Genomic DNA, 18537 nt, shown 5'->3' with positions numbered 1-18537 from the left:
ACGCATTATAAAGGATTAGGAAAAAGATAAAAAGCAGCTTACGGCCATACCTCTCTGGTTCCGCCCGATCTCGTCTGATCTCGGAAGCTAAGCAGAGCAGGGCCTGGTTAGTACCTGGATGGAAGACCGCCTGGGAATCCCAGGTGCCGTAAGCTTTTTCACTTCTCTCTCCGAAAGCCGCCGAGCGCCGCAGATTGTACACCTACAAATTACAAAAAGAATATCACATTGTTGAAGAGATGCATGTTTAGTGTTGTTTTAACGTTGGATATGAAAGGAAATTAGACAATAATATCCAAAATGATTCCGTTTCATGATTGCTAAATTAGTGTTGATCAACATTTACGATTGGCATACTATTGTTTGTAATTTAGCCGTTGAAATACAGGTGCTAACCCAACATGTTAGAATTGCCAGTGAAGAAAAGTAAAGTTACCTTCAGGCTTTAGGAACCTCTTTTGCCAATGCTAAGAACTGCTTCAATTTTAGAAAAAGAAACTTCTGATTATCTTTGACACGTTTTAAAGGATTAGGAAAAAGATGAAAAGCAGCTTACGGCCATACCTCTCTGGTTCCGCCCGATCTCGTCTGATCTCGGAAGCTAAGCAGAGCAGGGCCTGGTTAGTACCTGGATGGAAGACCGCCTGGGAATCCCAGGTGCCGTAAGCTTTTTCACTTCTCTCTCTGAAAGCCGCCCAGCGCCGTAGATTGTACACCTACACAATTGTAAAAAAAATGTCACATTGTAGAAGAGATGCAATAGGAAGAAGATGAAAGGTGGCTTACGTCCATACCATCGTCAGGCCATTTGAGGTGGCGGGGACTGCAATGGCCATTCACCGATTGGCTGGGACCCCTGGGCGGGTCTTCTCTAGTCCATCCAATTTTCGGCATGGGATGTCACAGCCTTCTTTGCATACCCTTATTTAACCCACACAAAGATGCCAACGGCAGGCGTGTCATAATTCATTGACGCATTATAAAGGATTAGGAAAAAGATAAAAAGCAGCTTACGGCCATACCTCTCTGGTTCCGCCCGATCTCGTCTGATCTCGGAAGCTAAGCAGAGCAGGGCCTGGTTAGTACCTGGATGGAAGACCGCCTGGGAATCCCAGGTGCCGTAAGCTTTTTCACTTCTCTCTCTGAAAGCCGCCCAGCGCCGTAGATTGTACACCTACACAATTGTAAAAAAAATGTCACATTGTAGAAGAGATGCAATAGGAAGAAGATGAAAGGTGGCTTACGTCCATACCATCGTCAGGCCATTTGAGGTGGCGGGGACTGCAATGGCCATTCACCGATTGGCTGGGACCCCTGGGCGGGTCTTCTCTAGTCCATCCAATTTTCGGCATGGGATGTCACAGCCTTCTTTGCATACCCTTATTTAACCCACACAAAGATGCCAACGGCAGGCGTGTCATAATTCATTGACGCATTATAAAGGATTAGGAAAAAGATAAAAAGCAGCTTACGGCCATACCTCTCTGGTTCCGCCCGATCTCGTCTGATCTCGGAAGCTAAGCAGAGCAGGGCCTGGTTAGTACCTGGATGGAAGACCGCCTGGGAATCCCAGGTGCCGTAAGCTTTTTCACTTCTCTCTCCGAAAGCCGCCGAGCGCCGCAGATTGTACACCTACAAATTACAAAAAGAATATCACATTGTTGAAGAGATGCATGTTTAGTGTTGTTTTAACGTTGGATATGAAAGGAAATTAGACAATAATATCCAAAATTATTCCGTTTCATGATTGCTAAATTAGTGTTGATCAACATTTACGATTGGCATACTATTGTTTGTAATTTAGCCGTTGAAATACAGGTGCTAACCCAACATGTTAGAATTGCCAGTGAAGAAAAGTAAAGTTACCTTCAGGCTTTAGGAACCTCTTTTGCCAATGCTAAGAACTGCTTCAATTTTAGAAAAAGAAACTTCTGATTATCTTTGACACGTTTTAAAGGATTAGGAAAAAGATGAAAAGCAGCTTACGGCCATACCTCTCTGGTTCCGCCCGATCTCGTCTGATCTCGGAAGCTAAGCAGAGCAGGGCCTGGTTAGTACCTGGATGGAAGACCGCCTGGGAATCCCAGGTGCCGTAAGCTTTTTCACTTCTCTCTCTGAAAGCCGCCCAGCGCCGTAGATTGTACACCTACACAATTGTAAAAAAAATGTCACATTGTAGAAGAGATGCAATAGGAAGAAGATGAAAGGTGGCTTACGTCCATACCATCGTCAGGCCATTTGAGGTGGCGGGGACTGCAATGGCCATTCACCGATTGGCTGGGACCCCTGGGCGGGTCTTCTCTAGTCCATCCAATTTTCGGCATGGGATGTCACAGCCTTCTTTGCATACCCTTATTTAACCCACACAAAGATGCCAACGGCAGGCGTGTCATAATTCATTGACGCATTATAAAGGATTAGGAAAAAGATAAAAAGCAGCTTACGGCCATACCTCTCTGGTTCCGCCCGATCTCGTCTGATCTCGGAAGCTAAGCAGAGCAGGGCCTGGTTAGTACCTGGATGGAAGACCGCCTGGGAATCCCAGGTGCCGTAAGCTTTTTCACTTCTCTCTCTGAAAGCCGCCCAGCGCCGTAGATTGTACACCTACACAATTGTAAAAAAAATGTCACATTGTAGAAGAGATGCAATAGGAAGAAGATGAAAGGTGGCTTACGTCCATACCATCGTCAGGCCATTTGAGGTGGCGGGGACTGCAATGGCCATTCACCGATTGGCTGGGACCCCTGGGCGGGTCTTCTCTAGTCCATCCAATTTTCGGCATGGGATGTCACAGCCTTCTTTGCATACCCTTATTTAACCCACACAAAGATGCCAACGGCAGGCGTGTCATAATTCATTGACGCATTATAAAGGATTAGGAAAAAGATAAAAAGCAGCTTACGGCCATACCTCTCTGGTTCCGCCCGATCTCGTCTGATCTCGGAAGCTAAGCAGAGCAGGGCCTGGTTAGTACCTGGATGGAAGACCGCCTGGGAATCCCAGGTGCCGTAAGCTTTTTCACTTCTCTCTCTGAAAGCCGCCCAGCGCCGTAGATTGTACACCTACACAATTGTAAAAAAAATGTCACATTGTAGAAGAGATGCAATAGGAAGAAGATGAAAGGTGGCTTACGTCCATACCATCGTCAGGCCATTTGAGGTGGTGGGGACTGCAATGGCCATTCACCGATTGGCTGGGACCCCTGGGCGGGTCTTCTCTAGTCCATCCAATTTTCGGCATGGGATGTCACAGCCTTCTTTGCATACCCTTATTTAACCCACACAAAGATGCCAACGGCAGGCGTGTCATAATTCATTGACGCATTATAAAGGATTAGGAAAAAGATAAAAAGCAGCTTACGGCCATACCTCTCTGGTTCCGCCCGATCTCGTCTGATCTCGGAAGCTAAGCAGAGCAGGGCCTGGTTAGTACCTGGATGGAAGACCGCCTGGGAATCCCAGGTGCCGTAAGCTTTTTCACTTCTCTCTCCGAAAGCCGCCGAGCGCCGCAGATTGTACACCTACAAATTACAAAAAGAATATCACATTGTTGAAGAGATGCATGTTTAGTGTTGTTTTAACGTTGGATATGAAAGGAAATTAGACAATAATATCCAAAATGATTCCGTTTCATGATTGCTAAATTAGTGTTGATCAACATTTACGATTGGCATACTATTGTTTGTAATTTAGCCGTTGAAATACAGGTGCTAACCCAACATGTTAGAATTGCCAGTGAAGAAAAGTAAAGTTACCTTCAGGCTTTAGGAACCTCTCTTGCCAATGCTAAGAACTGCTTCAATTTTAGAAAAAGAAACTTCTGATTATCTTTGACACGTTTTAAAGGATTAGGAAAAAGATGAAAAGCAGCTTACGGCCATACCTCTCTGGTTCCGCCCGATCTCGTCTGATCTCGGAAGCTAAGCAGAGCAGGGCCTGGTTAGTACCTGGATGGAAGACCGCCTGGGAATCCCAGGTGCCGTAAGCTTTTTCACTTCTCTCTCTGAAAGCCGCCCAGCGCCGTAGATTGTACACCTACACAATTGTAAAAAAAATGTCACATTGTAGAAGAGATGCAATAGGAAGAAGATGAAAGGTGGCTTACGTCCATACCATCGTCAGGCCATTTGAGGTGGTGGGGACTGCAATGGCCATTCACCGATTGGCTGGGACCCCTGGGCGGGTCTTCTCTAGTCCATCCAATTTTCGGCATGGGATGTCACAGCCTTCTTTGCATACCCTTATTTAACCCACACAAAGATGCCAACGGCAGGCGTGTCATAATTCATTGACGCATTATAAAGGATTAGGAAAAAGATAAAAAGCAGCTTACGGCCATACCTCTCTGGTTCCGCCCGATCTCGTCTGATCTCGGAAGCTAAGCAGAGCAGGGCCTGGTTAGTACCTGGATGGAAGACCGCCTGGGAATCCCAGGTGCCGTAAGCTTTTTCACTTCTCTCTCCGAAAGCCGCCGAGCGCCGCAGATTGTACACCTACAAATTACAAAAAGAATATCACATTGTTGAAGAGATCCATGTTTAGTGTTGTTTTAACGTTGGATATGAAAGGAAATTAGACAATAATATCCAAAATGATTCCGTTTCATGATTGCTAAATTAGTGTTGATCAACATTTACGATTGGCATACTATTGTTTGTAATTTAGCCGTTGAAATACAGGTGCTAACCCAACATGTTAGAATTGCCAGTGAAGAAAAGTAAAGTTACCTTCAGGCTTTAGGAACCTCTCTTGCCAATGCTAAGAACTGCTTCAATTTTAGAAAAAGAAACTTCTGATTATCTTTGACACGTTTTAAAGGATTAGGAAAAAGATGAAAAGCAGCTTACGGCCATACCTCTCTGGTTCCGCCCGATCTCGTCTGATCTCGGAAGCTAAGCAGAGCAGGGCCTGGTTAGTACCTGGATGGAAGACCGCCTGGGAATCCCAGGTGCCGTAAGCTTTTTCACTTCTCTCTCTGAAAGCCGCCCAGCGCCGTAGATTGTACACCTACACAATTGTAAAAAAAATGTCACATTGTAGAAGAGATGCAATAGGAAGAAGATGAAAGGTGGCTTACGTCCATACCATCGTCAGGCCATTTGAGGTGGCGGGGACTGCAATGGCCATTCACCGATTGGCTGGGACCCCTGGGCGGGTCTTCTCTAGTCCATCCAATTTTCGGCATGGGATGTCACAGCCTTCTTTGCATACCCTTATTTAACCCACACAAAGATGCCAACGGCAGGCGTGTCATAATTTATTGACGCATTATAAAGGATTAGGAAAAAGATAAAAAGCAGCTTACGGCCATACCTCTCTGGTTCCGCCCGATCTCGTCTGATCTCGGAAGCTAAGCAGAGCAGGGCCTGGTTAGTACCTGGATGGAAGACCGCCTGGGAATCCCAGGTGCCGTAAGCATTTTCACTTCTCTCTCCGAAAGCCGCCGAGCGCCGCAGATTGTACACCTACAAATTACAAAAAGAATATCACATTGTTGAAGAGATGCATGTTTAGTGTTGTTTTAACGTTGGATATGAAAGGAAATTAGACAATAATATCCAAAATGATTCCGTTTCATGATTGCTAAATTAGTGTTGATCAACATTTACGATTGGCATACTATTGTTTGTAATTTAGCCGTTGAAATACAGGTGCTAACCCAACATGTTAGAATTGCCAGTGAAGAAAAGTAAAGTTACCTTCAGGCTTTAGGAACCTCTCTTGCCAATGCTAAGAACTGCTTCAATTTTAGAAAAAGAAACTTCTGATTATCTTTGACACGTTTTAAAGGATTAGGAAAAAGATGAAAAGCAGCTTACGGCCATACCTCTCTGGTTCCGCCCGATCTCGTCTGATCTCGGAAGCTAAGCAGAGCAGGGCCTGGTTAGTACCTGGATGGAAGACCGCCTGGGAATCCCAGGTGCCGTAAGCTTTTTCACTTCTCTCTCTGAAAGCCGCCCAGCGCCGTAGATTGTACACCTACACAATTGTAAAAAAAATGTCACATTGTAGAAGAGATGCAATAGGAAGAAGATGAAAGGTGGCTTACGTCCATACCATCGTCAGGCCATTTGAGGTGGTGGGGACTGCAATGGCCATTCACCGATTGGCTGGGACCCCTGGGCGGGTCTTCTCTAGTCCATCCAATTTTCGGCATGGGATGTCACAGCCTTCTTTGCATACCCTTATTTAACCCACACAAAGATGCCAACGGCAGGCGTGTCATAATTCATTGACGCATTATAAAGGATTAGGAAAAAGATAAAAAGCAGCTTACGGCCATACCTCTCTGGTTCCGCCCGATCTCGTCTGATCTCGGAAGCTAAGCAGAGCAGGGCCTGGTTAGTACCTGGATGGAAGACCGCCTGGGAATCCCAGGTGCCGTAAGCTTTTTCACTTCTCTCTCCGAAAGCCGCCGAGCGCCGCAGATTGTACACCTACAAATTACAAAAAGAATATCACATTGTTGAAGAGATGCATGTTTAGTGTTGTTTTAACGTTGGATATGAAAGGAAATTAGACAATATTATCCAAAATGATTCCGTTTCATGATTGCTAAATTAGTGTTGATCAACATTTACGATTGGCATACTATTGTTTGTAATTTAGCCGTTGAAATACAGGTGCTAACCCAACATGTTAGAATTGCCAGTGAAGAAAAGTAAAGTTACCTTCAGGCTTTAGGAACCTCTCTTGCCAATGCTAAGAACTGCTTCAATTTTAGAAAAAGAAACTTCTGATTATCTTTGACACGTTTTAAAGGATTAGGAAAAAGATGAAAAGCAGCTTACGGCCATACCTCTCTGGTTCCGCCCGATCTCGTCTGATCTCGGAAGCTAAGCAGAGCAGGGCCTGGTTAGTACCTGGATGGAAGACCGCCTGGGAATCCCAGGTGCCGTAAGCTTTTTCACTTCTCTCTCTGAAAGCCGCCCAGCGCCGTAGATTGTACACCTACACAATTGTAAAAAAAATGTCACATTGTAGAAGAGATGCAATAGGAAGAAGATGAAAGGTGGCTTACGTCCATACCATCGTCAGGCCATTTGAGGTGGCGGGGACTGCAATGGCCATTCACCGATTGGCTGGGACCCCTGGGCGGGTCTTCTCTAGTCCATCCAATTTTCGGCATGGGATGTCACAGCCTTCTTTGCATACCCTTATTTAACCCACACAAAGATGCCAACGGCAGGCGTGTCATAATTCATTGACGCATTATAAAGGATTAGGAAAAAGATAAAAAGCAGCTTACGGCCATACCTCTCTGGTTCCGCCCGATCTCGTCTGATCTCGGAAGCTAAGCAGAGCAGGGCCTGGTTAGTACCTGGATGGAAGACCGCCTGGGAATCCCAGGTGCCGTAAGCTTTTTCACTTCTCTCTCTGAAAGCCGCCCAGCGCCGTAGATTGTACACCTACACAATTGTAAAAAAAATGTCACATTGTAGAAGAGATGCAATAGGAAGAAGATGAAAGGTGGCTTACGTCCATACCATCGTCAGGCCATTTGAGGTGGCGGGGACTGCAATGGCCATTCACCGATTGGCTGGGACCCCTGGGCGGGTCTTCTCTAGTCCATCCAATTTTCGGCATGGGATGTCACAGCCTTCTTTGAATACCCTTATTTAACCCACACAAAGATGCCAACGGCAGGCGTGTCATAATTTATTGACGCATTATAAAGGATTAGGAAAAAGATAAAAAGCAGCTTACGGCCATACCTCTCTGGTTCCGCCCGATCTCGTCTGATCTCGGAAGCTAAGCAGAGCAGGGCCTGGTTAGTACCTGGATGGAAGACCGCCTGGGAATCCCAGGTGCCGTAAGCTTTTTCACTTCTCTCTCCGAAAGCCGCCGAGCGCCGCAGATTGTACACCTACAAATTACAAAAAGAATATCACATTGTTGAAGAGATGCATGTTTAGTGTTGTTTTAACGTTGGATATGAAAGGAAATTAGACAATAATATCCAAAATGATTCCGTTTCATGATTGCTAAATTAGTGTTGATCAACATTTACGATTGGCATACTATTGTTTGTAATTTAGCCGTTGAAATACAGGTGCTAACCCAACATGTTAGAATTGCCAGTGAAGAAAAGTAAAGTTACCTTCAGGCTTTAGGAACCTCTCTTGCCAATGCTAAGAACTGCTTCAATTTTAGAAAAAGAAACTTCTGATTATCTTTGACACGTTTTAAAGGATTAGGAAAAAGATGAAAAGCAGCTTACGGCCATACCTCTCTGGTTCCGCCCGATCTCGTCTGATCTCGGAAGCTAAGCAGAGCAGGGCCTGGTTAGTACCTGGATGGAAGACCGCCTGGGAATCCCAGGTGCCGTAAGCTTTTTCACTTCTCTCTCTGAAAGCCGCCCAGCGCCGTAGATTGTACACCTACACAATTGTAAAAAAAATGTCACATTGTAGAAGAGATGCAATAGGAAGAAGATGAAAGGTGGCTTACGTCCATACCATCGTCAGGCCATTTGAGGTGGCGGGGACTGCAATGGCCATTCACCGATTGGCTGGGACCCCTGGGCGGGTCTTCTCTAGTCCATCCAATTTTCGGCATGGGATGTCACAGCCTTCTTTGCATACCCTTATTTAACCCACACAAAGATGCCAACGGCAGGCGTGTCATAATTCATTGACGCATTATAAAGGATTAGGAAAAAGATAAAAAGCAGCTTACGGCCATACCTCTCTGGTTCCGCCCGATCTCGTCTGATCTCGGAAGCTAAGCAGAGCAGGGCCTGGTTAGTACCTGGATGGAAGACCGCCTGGGAATCCCAGGTGCCGTAAGCTTTTTCACTTCTCTCTCCGAAAGCCGCCGAGCGCCGCAGATTGTACACCTACAAATTACAAAAAGAATATCACATTGTTGAAGAGATGCATGTTTAGTGTTGTTTTAACGTTGGATATGAAAGGAAATTAGACAATATTATCCAAAATGATTCCGTTTCATGATTGCTAAATTAGTGTTGATCAACATTTACGATTGGCATACTATTGTTTGTAATTTAGCCGTTGAAATACAGGTGCTAACCCAACATGTTAGAATTGCCAGTGAAGAAAAGTAAAGTTACCTTCAGGCTTTAGGAACCTCTCTTGCCAATGCTAAGAACTGCTTCAATTTTAGAAAAAGAAACTTCTGATTATCTTTGACACGTTTTAAAGGATTAGGAAAAAGATGAAAAGCAGCTTACGGCCATACCTCTCTGGTTCCGCCCGATCTCGTCTGATCTCGGAAGCTAAGCAGAGCAGGGCCTGGTTAGTACCTGGATGGAAGACCGCCTGGGAATCCCAGGTGCCGTAAGCTTTTTCACTTCTCTCTCTGAAAGCCGCCCAGCGCCGTAGATTGTACACCTACACAATTGTAAAAAAAATGTCACATTGTAGAAGAGATGCAATAGGAAGAAGATGAAAGGTGGCTTACGTCCATACCATCGTCAGGCCATTTGAGGTGGCGGGGACTGCAATGGCCATTCACCGATTGGCTGGGACCCCTGGGCGGGTCTTCTCTAGTCCATCCAATTTTCGGCATGGGATGTCACAGCCTTCTTTGCATACCCTTATTTAACCCACACAAAGATGCCAACGGCAGGCGTGTCATAATTCATTGACGCATTATAAAGGATTAGGAAAAAGATAAAAAGCAGCTTACGGCCATACCTCTCTGGTTCCGCCCGATCTCGTCTGATCTCGGAAGCTAAGCAGAGCAGGGCCTGGTTAGTACCTGGATGGAAGACCGCCTGGGAATCCCAGGTGCCGTAAGCTTTTTCACTTCTCTCTCCGAAAGCCGCCGAGCGCCGCAGATTGTACACCTACAAATTACAAAAAGAATATCACATTGTTGAAGAGATGCATGTTTAGTGTTGTTTTAACGTTGGATATGAAAGGAAATTAGACAATAATATCCAAAATTATTCCGTTTCATGATTGCTAAATTAGTGTTGATCAACATTTACGATTGGCATACTATTGTTTGTAATTTAGCCGTTGAAATACAGGTGCTAACCCAACATGTTAGAATTGCCAGTGAAGAAAAGTAAAGTTACCTTCAGGCTTTAGGAACCTCTTTTGCCAATGCTAAGAACTGCTTCAATTTTAGAAAAAGAAACTTCTGATTATCTTTGACACGTTTTAAAGGATTAGGAAAAAGATGAAAAGCAGCTTACGGCCATACCTCTCTGGTTCCGCCCGATCTCGTCTGATCTCGGAAGCTAAGCAGAGCAGGGCCTGGTTAGTACCTGGATGGAAGACCGCCTGGGAATCCCAGGTGCCGTAAGCTTTTTCACTTCTCTCTCTGAAAGCCGCCCAGCGCCGTAGATTGTACACCTACACAATTGTAAAAAAAATGTCACATTGTAGAAGAGATGCAATAGGAAGAAGATGAAAGGTGGCTTACGTCCATACCATCGTCAGGCCATTTGAGGTGGCGGGGACTGCAATGGCCATTCACCGATTGGCTGGGACCCCTGGGCGGGTCTTCTCTAGTCCATCCAATTTTCGGCATGGGATGTCACAGCCTTCTTTGCATACCCTTATTTAACCCACACAAAGATGCCAACGGCAGGCGTGTCATAATTCATTGACGCATTATAAAGGATTAGGAAAAAGATAAAAAGCAGCTTACGGCCATACCTCTCTGGTTCCGCCCGATCTCGTCTGATCTCGGAAGCTAAGCAGAGCAGGGCCTGGTTAGTACCTGGATGGAAGACCGCCTGGGAATCCCAGGTGCCGTAAGCTTTTTCACTTCTCTCTCTGAAAGCCGCCCAGCGCCGTAGATTGTACACCTACACAATTGTAAAAAAAATGTCACATTGTAGAAGAGATGCAATAGGAAGAAGATGAAAGGTGGCTTACGTCCATACCATCGTCAGGCCATTTGAGGTGGCGGGGACTGCAATGGCCATTCACCGATTGGCTGGGACCCCTGGGCGGGTCTTCTCTAGTCCATCCAATTTTCGGCATGGGATGTCACAGCCTTCTTTGAATACCCTTATTTAACCCACACAAAGATGCCAACGGCAGGCGTGTCATAATTTATTGACGCATTATAAAGGATTAGGAAAAAGATAAAAAGCAGCTTACGGCCATACCTCTCTGGTTCCGCCCGATCTCGTCTGATCTCGGAAGCTAAGCAGAGCAGGGCCTGGTTAGTACCTGGATGGAAGACCGCCTGGGAATCCCAGGTGCCGTAAGCTTTTTCACTTCTCTCTCCGAAAGCCGCCGAGCGCCGCAGATTGTACACCTACAAATTACAAAAAGAATATCACATTGTTGAAGAGATGCATGTTTAGTGTTGTTTTAACGTTGGATATGAAAGGAAATTAGACAATAATATCCAAAATGATTCCGTTTCATGATTGCTAAATTAGTGTTGATCAACATTTACGATTGGCATACTATTGTTTGTAATTTAGCCGTTGAAATACAGGTGCTAACCCAACATGTTAGAATTGCCAGTGAAGAAAAGTAAAGTTACCTTCAGGCTTTAGGAACCTCTCTTGCCAATGCTAAGAACTGCTTCAATTTTAGAAAAAGAAACTTCTGATTATCTTTGACACGTTTTAAAGGATTAGGAAAAAGATGAAAAGCAGCTTACGGCCATACCTCTCTGGTTCCGCCCGATCTCGTCTGATCTCGGAAGCTAAGCAGAGCAGGGCCTGGTTAGTACCTGGATGGAAGACCGCCTGGGAATCCCAGGTGCCGTAAGCTTTTTCACTTCTCTCTCTGAAAGCCGCCCAGCGCCGTAGATTGTACACCTACACAATTGTAAAAAAAATGTCACATTGTAGAAGAGATGCAATAGGAAGAAGATGAAAGGTGGCTTACGTCCATACCATCGTCAGGCCATTTGAGGTGGCGGGGACTGCAATGGCCATTCACCGATTGGCTGGGACCCCTGGGCGGGTCTTCTCTAGTCCATCCAATTTTCGGCATGGGATGTCACAGCCTTCTTTGCATACCCTTATTTAACCCACACAAAGATGCCAACGGCAGGCGTGTCATAATTCATTGACGCATTATAAAGGATTAGGAAAAAGATAAAAAGCAGCTTACGGCCATACCTCTCTGGTTCCGCCCGATCTCGTCTGATCTCGGAAGCTAAGCAGAGCAGGGCCTGGTTAGTACCTGGATGGAAGACCGCCTGGGAATCCCAGGTGCCGTAAGCTTTTTCACTTCTCTCTCCGAAAGCCGCCGAGCGCCGCAGATTGTACACCTACAAATTACAAAAAGAATATCACATTGTTGAAGAGATGCATGTTTAGTGTTGTTTTAACGTTGGATATGAAAGGAAATTAGACAATAATATCCAAAATGATTCCGTTTCATGATTGCTAAATTAGTGTTGATCAACATTTACGATTGGCATACTATTGTTTGTAATTTAGCCGTTGAAATACAGGTGCTAACCCAACATGTTAGAATTGCCAGTGAAGAAAAGTAAAGTTACCTTCAGGCTTTAGGAACCTCTCTTGCCAATGCTAAGAACTGCTTCAATTTTAGAAAAAGAAACTTCTGATTATCTTTGACACGTTTTAAAGGATTAGGAAAAAGATGAAAAGCAGCTTACGGCCATACCTCTCTGGTTCCGCCCGATCTCCTCTGATCTCGGAAGCTAAGCAGAGCAGGGCCTGGTTAGTACCTGGATGGAAGACCGCCTGGGAATCCCAGGTGCCGTAAGCTTTTTCACTTCTCTCTCTGAAAGCCGCCCAGCGCCGTAGATTGTACACCTACACAATTGTAAAAAAAATGTCACATTGTAGAAGAGATGCAATAGGAAGAAGATGAAAGGTGGCTTACGTCCATACCATCGTCAGGCCATTTGAGGTGGCGGGGACTGCAATGGCCATTCACCGATTGGCTGGGACCCCTGGGCGGGTCTTCTCTAGTCCATCCAATTTTCGGCATGGGATGTCACAGCCTTCTTTGCATACCCTTATTTAACCCACACAAAGATGCCAACGGCAGGCGTGTCATAATTCATTGACGCATTATAAAGGATTAGGAAAAAGATAAAAAGCAGCTTACGGCCATACCTCTCTGGTTCCGCCCGATCTCGTCTGATCTCGGAAGCTAAGCAGAGCAGGGCCTGGTTAGTACCTGGATGGAAGACCGCCTGGGAATCCCAGGTGCCGTAAGCTTTTTCACTTCTCTCTCCGAAAGCCGCCGAGCGCCGCAGATTGTACACCTACAAATTACAAAAAGAATATCACATTGTTGAAGAGATGCATGTTTAGTGTTGTTTTAACGTTGGATATGAAAGGAAATTAGACAATAATATCCAAAATGATTCCGTTTCATGATTGCTAAATTAGTGTTGATCAACATTTACGATTGGCATACTATTGTTTGTAATTTAGCCGTTGAAATACAGGTGCTAACCCAACATGTTAGAATTGCCAGTGAAGAAAAGTAAAGTTACCTTCAGGCTTTAGGAACCTCTCTTGCCAATGCTAAGAACTGCTTCAATTTTAGAAAAAGAAACTTCTGATTATCTTTGACACGTTTTAAAGGATTAGGAAAAAGATGAAAAGCAGCTTACGGCCATACCTCTCTGGTTCCGCCCGATCTCCTCTGATCTCGGAAGCTAAGCAGAGCAGGGCCTGGTTAGTACCTGGATGGAAGACCGCCTGGGAATCCCAGGTGCCGTAAGCTTTTTCACTTCTCTCTCTGAAAGCCGCCCAGCGCCGTAGATTGTACACCTACACAATTGTAAAAAAAATGTCACATTGTAGAAGAGATGCAATAGGAAGAAGATGAAAGGTGGCTTACGTCCATACCATCGTCAGGCCATTTGAGGTGGCGGGGACTGCAATGGCCATTCACCGATTGGCTGGGACCCCTGGGCGGGTCTTCTCTAGTCCATCCAATTTTCGGCATGGGATGTCACAGCCTTCTTTGCATACCCTTATTTAACCCACACAAAGATGCCAACGGCAGGCGTGTCATAATTCATTGACGCATTATAAAGGATTAGGAAAAAGATAAAAAGCAGCTTACGGCCATACCTCTCTGGTTCCGCCCGATCTCGTCTGATCTCGGAAGCTAAGCAGAGCAGGGCCTGGTTAGTACCTGGATGGAAGACCGCCTGGGAATCCCAGGTGCCGTAAGCTTTTTCACTTCTCTCTCCGAAAGCCGCCGAGCGCCGCAGATTGTACACCTACAAATTACAAAAAGAATATCACATTGTTGAAGAGATGCATGTTTAGTGTTGTTTTAACGTTGGATATGAAAGGAAATTAGACAATATTATCCAAAATGATTCCGTTTCATGATTGCTAAATTAGTGTTGATCAACATTTACGATTGGCATACTATTGTTTGTAATTTAGCCGTTGAAATACAGGTGCTAACCCAACATGTTAGAATTGCCAGTGAAGAAAAGTAAAGTTACCTTCAGGCTTTAGGAACCTCTCTTGCCAATGCTAAGAACTGCTTCAATTTTAGAAAAAGAAACTTCTGATTATCTTTGACACGTTTTAAAGGATTAGGAAAAAGATGAAAAGCAGCTTACGGCCATACCTCTCTGGTTCCACCCGATCTCGTCTGATCTCGGAAGCTAAGCAGAGCAGGGCCTGGTTAGTACCTGGATGGAAGACCGCCTGGGAATCCCAGGTGCCGTAAGCTTTTTCACTTCTCTCTCTGAAAGCCGCCCAGCGCCGTAGATTGTACACCTACACAATTGTAAAAAAAATGTCACATTGTAGAAGAGATGCAATAGGAAGAAGATGAAGCGTAATTAACTCTATAGAAACTGTTTCTGCCCCACGGACACCGTTATTTAAGTTAAAGGTAAACAACCGAGGAGTTATATTTAATAACTTAATCAAAGTTAAATGTAACAATACAACTGTGCAACAAACTAGGAGAATTAAAGGGGGTCTTTTGAATATTAGATCTCTGTGCTCTAAAGCTGTTTTAGTAAATGAACTAATATCTGACAACCATGTTGATATTTTCTGTCTTACTGAAACATGGCTATCGGATGGGGAGTACCTTAGCTTAAATGAAGCGACTCCTCCAAGTCATGTTAATACTCATATCCCCCGAGGCACAGGCCGAGGGGGTGGAGTGGCAGCTATTTATGACTCCTGCCTTTTTAATAAACCTTAAACCTAAACTGGATTATAACTCATTTGAAAGTCTGACTTTCAGTCTTTCACAACCAACCTGGAAAATAATCCAGCCGGTTCTCTTTGTAATAGTGTACAGGGCCCCAGGTCCTTATTCTGAATTTTTATGTGAATTTTCACAGTTCTTAACGAGTTTGGTCCTTAAAACGGACAAGGTAATTATAGTGGGTGACTTTAACATTCATGTGGATGTCGATAACGACAGCCTTGGTACTTCATTTCTCTCTTTGCTGGAATCAATTGGTTTCTGTCAGACTGTAAACAAACCAACTCATTGTTTTAACCACACCCTCGACTTGGTTCTTGTGTATGGTATTGTGATAGAACACTTAACAATCTTTCCACAGAACCCTCTCCTGTCCGACCATTGTCTGATAACCTTTGAATTTCTACTGCCAGAATCTCCTCCTCCTGCCAAGGGTTTCTACAGTCGATGTTTATCGGACACCGCTGTAGCCTCATTTAAAGAAACCATTCCCTCTGCTCTAAGTTCAGTGTCCTGTCTCAAGATATCAGAAGACTCCTGTGAAAACTTCAGTCCGTCACAAATCGACCATCTTGTCGATACTGCCACAGGCTCTTTGAGAATGGCGCTGGACGGTATTGCTCCCCTCAAAAGAAGAATGGCAACAAGAAGGAAGTTCGCGCCTTGGTATAACTCTCAAACCCGGAACCTAAAGCAAACTGTGCGGAAACTTGAGCGGTTATGGCGTTCCACCAAATCAGAAGGATCTAGGCTAACTTGGCAAGACAGCGTTAAAACATATAAGAAGGCTCTCCGTAACGCAAGAGCATCTTATTACTCATCATTAATCGAGAAAAATAAAAACAACTCCAGGTTTCTCTTCAGCACTGTAGCCAGACTGACAGAGAGTCACAGCGCTGTCGAGCCGTGTATTCCTGTGGACCTCAGTAGTAACGACTTTATGAACTTTTTCAATAATAAGATTCTGACTATCAAAGAGAAAATTGATGGTCTACTACCCCCAACCGGAGCCAACCCGTCCGCGGATGTAGGATCCTTGGATGCAGCCGTGGGCCCTGATACCTACTTGGATGGTTTCTCTTCCATCAACCTTGATCAACTGACTTCTACAATTTTGAAATCCAACTCTTCCACTTGTCTCCTGGATCCGATTCCAACTAAGCTGCTTAAGGAAGTTTTTCCGTTAATTAGCACATCCCTACTGGATATTATGAATCTGTCTTTGTTGACAGGACATGTACCACAGTCCTTCAAGGTAGCTGTAATTAAACCTCTTCTGAAGAAACCTACCCTACCTCCAGAGGTGTTGGCTAACTACAGACCCATCTCTAATCTTCCCTTCCTCGCTAAGATCCTGGAGAAATCTGTCGCGAATCAATTATGTGACTTTCTACAAAACAATGCTTTGTTCGAGGATTTCCAGTCAGGATTTCGAATGCATCACAGCACAGAAACGGCACTGGTGAAAATTACAAATGATCTTCTACTTGCATCGGACCAAGGACTTGTATCTTTTCTTGTATTGCTGGACCTCAGTGCTGCATTTGACACCATCGATCACCGTATCCTGCTGCAGAGACTGGAACACTTGATTGGCATCAAAGGAACTGCACTCAGCTGGTTTAAATCTTATTTATCGGATCGATCCCAGTTTGTGTTTGTGAACGGTGAATCATCGAGGACCACGAATGTTGGTCACGGAGTCCCACAAGGTTCTGTGCTTGGACCGATTCTATTTACCCTGTACATGCTTCCTTTGGGCGACGTTATCAGAAAACACCGCATAAACTTCCATTGTTATGCAGACGATACTCAACTGTATCTATCGATCAAGCCAGAAGACACCAACCAACTTGTTAGACTTCAGGACTGTCTTGGAGACATCAAAACTTGGATGACCTGCAACTTCCTGATGTTAAACTCGGAAAAAACGGAAGTTATCATGATAGGCCCAGAGCGCCTTCGAAGTCAGCTGTCACGTGATACAGTCTCTATGGATGGAATTGCTCTGGTATCCAACAGCACCGTCAGAAATCTTGGAGTTCTCTTCGACCAGGATATGTCCTTCAACTCTCATATAAAGAAGACTTCAAGGACTGCCTTTTTTCATCTACGGAATATATCAAAAATCAGGAACTTCCTGTCTCAAAGTGATGCAGAAAAACTAGTTCATGCATTTGTTACTTCTAGACTGGATTACTGTAATTCTTTGTTATCAGGCTGCTCTTGTAAATCGCTTAAACCTCTCCAACTGATTCAGAATGCTGCAGCACGTGTATTAACAAGAACTAAGAAATGGGATCATATAACTCCTGTATTAACTTCTCTGCACTGGCTTCCTGTTAAATCAAGAATAGAATTTAAGGTACTTCTCCTCACCTACAAGGCACTTGCTGGTGAGGCACCGTCTTATCTTAAAGAGCTTGTTACACCGTATTGTCCTACAAGGCATCTACGCTCCATAGATGCTGGGCTACTTGTGGTTCCTAGAGTTTTAAAAAGTAGGATGGGGGCCAGAGCCTTCAGTTATCAAGCTCCTCTTTTGTGGAACCAGCTTCCACTTTCAGTCCGGGGGGCAGACTCGGTCAGTTCATTTAAGATAAAGCTTAAAACGTTCCTCTTTGATATTGCTTATAGTTAGGGCTGGCTCAGGTTAGCCTGGACCAGCCCTTAGTTAAGCTGCTCTAGGCTTAGACTGCCGGGGGACTTCTTAGGACACACCGAGCCCCTCTCTCACTCTCACTCTCTCCTCCCACAATCATCCATGCTTTATTAATGTACATCACTAATTAAGCTTCTTTCCGGGAGTTTTTTGTGCTTTCTCGCCTAGCAGGTCTCCGTGGATCATAGTTTCGTGCGGACCCCGGTTCTGACTCCTGGCTCATGGCTCTGCTGACACCTGCTGCTGCCATCATCATTACTTTAAATATGATTCATATTACTGTCATCAAAAACCAACATCTTTCTGCTCTCCCTCCCCACAGAAGCCTCTGTGGATGGTGGTTCGATCTGATGGAGGTTGTCCCTGCAGTGGTCCTGCCGTACACCTCTTCTGCTACTTGCAATTACTTGTATCATTTCAGTTAGAGAAATTGAATGTATTGTACATCTTTTACATTGTTGATTCTGTACACATGACATCCATTGCAGTCTGTCCATCCCGGGAGAGGGATCCCTCCTCTGACGTTCTCCCTAAGGTTTCTTCCCTTTTTTCCCCATTGAAGGGTTTTTTCATATTTTGGGGAGTTTTTCCTGTGCCGATGTGAGGGTTTCGGGACAGAGGATGTTGCATGTGTACAGACTGTAAAGCCCTCTGAGGCAAATTTGTAATTTGCGATTTTGGGCTATACAAAATAAAATGAATTGAATTGAATTGAATGAAAAGTGGCTTACGTCCATACCATCGTCAGGCCATTTGAGGT

The 18537-nt window shown here is 44.8% G+C and overlaps 31 non-coding genes across 31 annotated transcripts; all 31 read left to right on the top strand.

The window, feature by feature from the left end:
- Positions 1–36: 36 nt before the first annotated feature.
- On the top strand, positions 37–155 carry LOC134120553 (5S ribosomal RNA). The gene has a single exon (XR_009952096.1). It is a non-coding gene; the product is annotated as a 5S ribosomal RNA (ribosomal RNA).
- A 395-nt stretch (positions 156–550) lies between these two features.
- Positions 551–669, top strand: LOC134120552 (5S ribosomal RNA). The gene has a single exon (XR_009952095.1). It is a non-coding gene; the product is annotated as a 5S ribosomal RNA (ribosomal RNA).
- A 339-nt stretch (positions 670–1008) lies between these two features.
- LOC134120551 (5S ribosomal RNA) lies at positions 1009–1127 on the top strand. Its single transcript, XR_009952094.1, has one exon. It is a non-coding gene; the product is annotated as a 5S ribosomal RNA (ribosomal RNA).
- Positions 1128–1466: 339 nt separating this feature from the next.
- LOC134120550 (5S ribosomal RNA) lies at positions 1467–1585 on the top strand. Its single transcript, XR_009952093.1, has one exon. It is a non-coding gene; the product is annotated as a 5S ribosomal RNA (ribosomal RNA).
- A 395-nt stretch (positions 1586–1980) lies between these two features.
- On the top strand, positions 1981–2099 carry LOC134120549 (5S ribosomal RNA). Its single transcript, XR_009952092.1, has one exon. It is a non-coding gene; the product is annotated as a 5S ribosomal RNA (ribosomal RNA).
- Positions 2100–2438: 339 nt separating this feature from the next.
- On the top strand, positions 2439–2557 carry LOC134120548 (5S ribosomal RNA). The gene has a single exon (XR_009952091.1). It is a non-coding gene; the product is annotated as a 5S ribosomal RNA (ribosomal RNA).
- Positions 2558–2896: 339 nt separating this feature from the next.
- LOC134120547 (5S ribosomal RNA) lies at positions 2897–3015 on the top strand. The gene has a single exon (XR_009952090.1). It is a non-coding gene; the product is annotated as a 5S ribosomal RNA (ribosomal RNA).
- A 339-nt stretch (positions 3016–3354) lies between these two features.
- On the top strand, positions 3355–3473 carry LOC134120546 (5S ribosomal RNA). The gene has a single exon (XR_009952089.1). It is a non-coding gene; the product is annotated as a 5S ribosomal RNA (ribosomal RNA).
- A 395-nt stretch (positions 3474–3868) lies between these two features.
- On the top strand, positions 3869–3987 carry LOC134120545 (5S ribosomal RNA). Its single transcript, XR_009952088.1, has one exon. It is a non-coding gene; the product is annotated as a 5S ribosomal RNA (ribosomal RNA).
- A 339-nt stretch (positions 3988–4326) lies between these two features.
- LOC134120543 (5S ribosomal RNA) lies at positions 4327–4445 on the top strand. The gene has a single exon (XR_009952086.1). It is a non-coding gene; the product is annotated as a 5S ribosomal RNA (ribosomal RNA).
- Positions 4446–4840: 395 nt separating this feature from the next.
- On the top strand, positions 4841–4959 carry LOC134120542 (5S ribosomal RNA). Its single transcript, XR_009952085.1, has one exon. It is a non-coding gene; the product is annotated as a 5S ribosomal RNA (ribosomal RNA).
- A 339-nt stretch (positions 4960–5298) lies between these two features.
- On the top strand, positions 5299–5417 carry LOC134120191 (5S ribosomal RNA). The gene has a single exon (XR_009951740.1). It is a non-coding gene; the product is annotated as a 5S ribosomal RNA (ribosomal RNA).
- A 395-nt stretch (positions 5418–5812) lies between these two features.
- On the top strand, positions 5813–5931 carry LOC134120541 (5S ribosomal RNA). The gene has a single exon (XR_009952084.1). It is a non-coding gene; the product is annotated as a 5S ribosomal RNA (ribosomal RNA).
- Positions 5932–6270: 339 nt separating this feature from the next.
- On the top strand, positions 6271–6389 carry LOC134120540 (5S ribosomal RNA). The gene has a single exon (XR_009952083.1). It is a non-coding gene; the product is annotated as a 5S ribosomal RNA (ribosomal RNA).
- A 395-nt stretch (positions 6390–6784) lies between these two features.
- On the top strand, positions 6785–6903 carry LOC134120539 (5S ribosomal RNA). Its single transcript, XR_009952082.1, has one exon. It is a non-coding gene; the product is annotated as a 5S ribosomal RNA (ribosomal RNA).
- A 339-nt stretch (positions 6904–7242) lies between these two features.
- LOC134120538 (5S ribosomal RNA) lies at positions 7243–7361 on the top strand. The gene has a single exon (XR_009952081.1). It is a non-coding gene; the product is annotated as a 5S ribosomal RNA (ribosomal RNA).
- A 339-nt stretch (positions 7362–7700) lies between these two features.
- LOC134120537 (5S ribosomal RNA) lies at positions 7701–7819 on the top strand. The gene has a single exon (XR_009952080.1). It is a non-coding gene; the product is annotated as a 5S ribosomal RNA (ribosomal RNA).
- Positions 7820–8214: 395 nt separating this feature from the next.
- Positions 8215–8333, top strand: LOC134120536 (5S ribosomal RNA). Its single transcript, XR_009952079.1, has one exon. It is a non-coding gene; the product is annotated as a 5S ribosomal RNA (ribosomal RNA).
- Positions 8334–8672: 339 nt separating this feature from the next.
- On the top strand, positions 8673–8791 carry LOC134120535 (5S ribosomal RNA). Its single transcript, XR_009952078.1, has one exon. It is a non-coding gene; the product is annotated as a 5S ribosomal RNA (ribosomal RNA).
- A 395-nt stretch (positions 8792–9186) lies between these two features.
- On the top strand, positions 9187–9305 carry LOC134120534 (5S ribosomal RNA). Its single transcript, XR_009952077.1, has one exon. It is a non-coding gene; the product is annotated as a 5S ribosomal RNA (ribosomal RNA).
- Positions 9306–9644: 339 nt separating this feature from the next.
- LOC134120532 (5S ribosomal RNA) lies at positions 9645–9763 on the top strand. Its single transcript, XR_009952075.1, has one exon. It is a non-coding gene; the product is annotated as a 5S ribosomal RNA (ribosomal RNA).
- A 395-nt stretch (positions 9764–10158) lies between these two features.
- On the top strand, positions 10159–10277 carry LOC134120531 (5S ribosomal RNA). The gene has a single exon (XR_009952074.1). It is a non-coding gene; the product is annotated as a 5S ribosomal RNA (ribosomal RNA).
- Positions 10278–10616: 339 nt separating this feature from the next.
- LOC134120530 (5S ribosomal RNA) lies at positions 10617–10735 on the top strand. The gene has a single exon (XR_009952073.1). It is a non-coding gene; the product is annotated as a 5S ribosomal RNA (ribosomal RNA).
- A 339-nt stretch (positions 10736–11074) lies between these two features.
- Positions 11075–11193, top strand: LOC134120529 (5S ribosomal RNA). The gene has a single exon (XR_009952072.1). It is a non-coding gene; the product is annotated as a 5S ribosomal RNA (ribosomal RNA).
- A 395-nt stretch (positions 11194–11588) lies between these two features.
- On the top strand, positions 11589–11707 carry LOC134120528 (5S ribosomal RNA). Its single transcript, XR_009952071.1, has one exon. It is a non-coding gene; the product is annotated as a 5S ribosomal RNA (ribosomal RNA).
- A 339-nt stretch (positions 11708–12046) lies between these two features.
- LOC134120526 (5S ribosomal RNA) lies at positions 12047–12165 on the top strand. The gene has a single exon (XR_009952069.1). It is a non-coding gene; the product is annotated as a 5S ribosomal RNA (ribosomal RNA).
- Positions 12166–12560: 395 nt separating this feature from the next.
- Positions 12561–12679, top strand: LOC134120244 (5S ribosomal RNA). Its single transcript, XR_009951792.1, has one exon. It is a non-coding gene; the product is annotated as a 5S ribosomal RNA (ribosomal RNA).
- Positions 12680–13018: 339 nt separating this feature from the next.
- On the top strand, positions 13019–13137 carry LOC134120525 (5S ribosomal RNA). Its single transcript, XR_009952068.1, has one exon. It is a non-coding gene; the product is annotated as a 5S ribosomal RNA (ribosomal RNA).
- A 395-nt stretch (positions 13138–13532) lies between these two features.
- Positions 13533–13651, top strand: LOC134120242 (5S ribosomal RNA). The gene has a single exon (XR_009951791.1). It is a non-coding gene; the product is annotated as a 5S ribosomal RNA (ribosomal RNA).
- A 339-nt stretch (positions 13652–13990) lies between these two features.
- On the top strand, positions 13991–14109 carry LOC134120524 (5S ribosomal RNA). Its single transcript, XR_009952067.1, has one exon. It is a non-coding gene; the product is annotated as a 5S ribosomal RNA (ribosomal RNA).
- Positions 14110–14504: 395 nt separating this feature from the next.
- On the top strand, positions 14505–14623 carry LOC134120416 (5S ribosomal RNA). Its single transcript, XR_009951959.1, has one exon. It is a non-coding gene; the product is annotated as a 5S ribosomal RNA (ribosomal RNA).
- Positions 14624–18537: the final 3914 nt, after the last annotated feature.

Source organism: Pungitius pungitius, unplaced genomic scaffold, assembly GCF_949316345.1.
Source record: "Pungitius pungitius unplaced genomic scaffold, fPunPun2.1 scaffold_26, whole genome shotgun sequence".
NCBI lineage: Eukaryota > Metazoa > Chordata > Actinopteri > Perciformes > Gasterosteidae > Pungitius > Pungitius pungitius.
The sequence above is the reverse complement of the archived record's forward strand: the minus strand, read 5'-3'. Positions and strand labels throughout refer to the sequence as shown.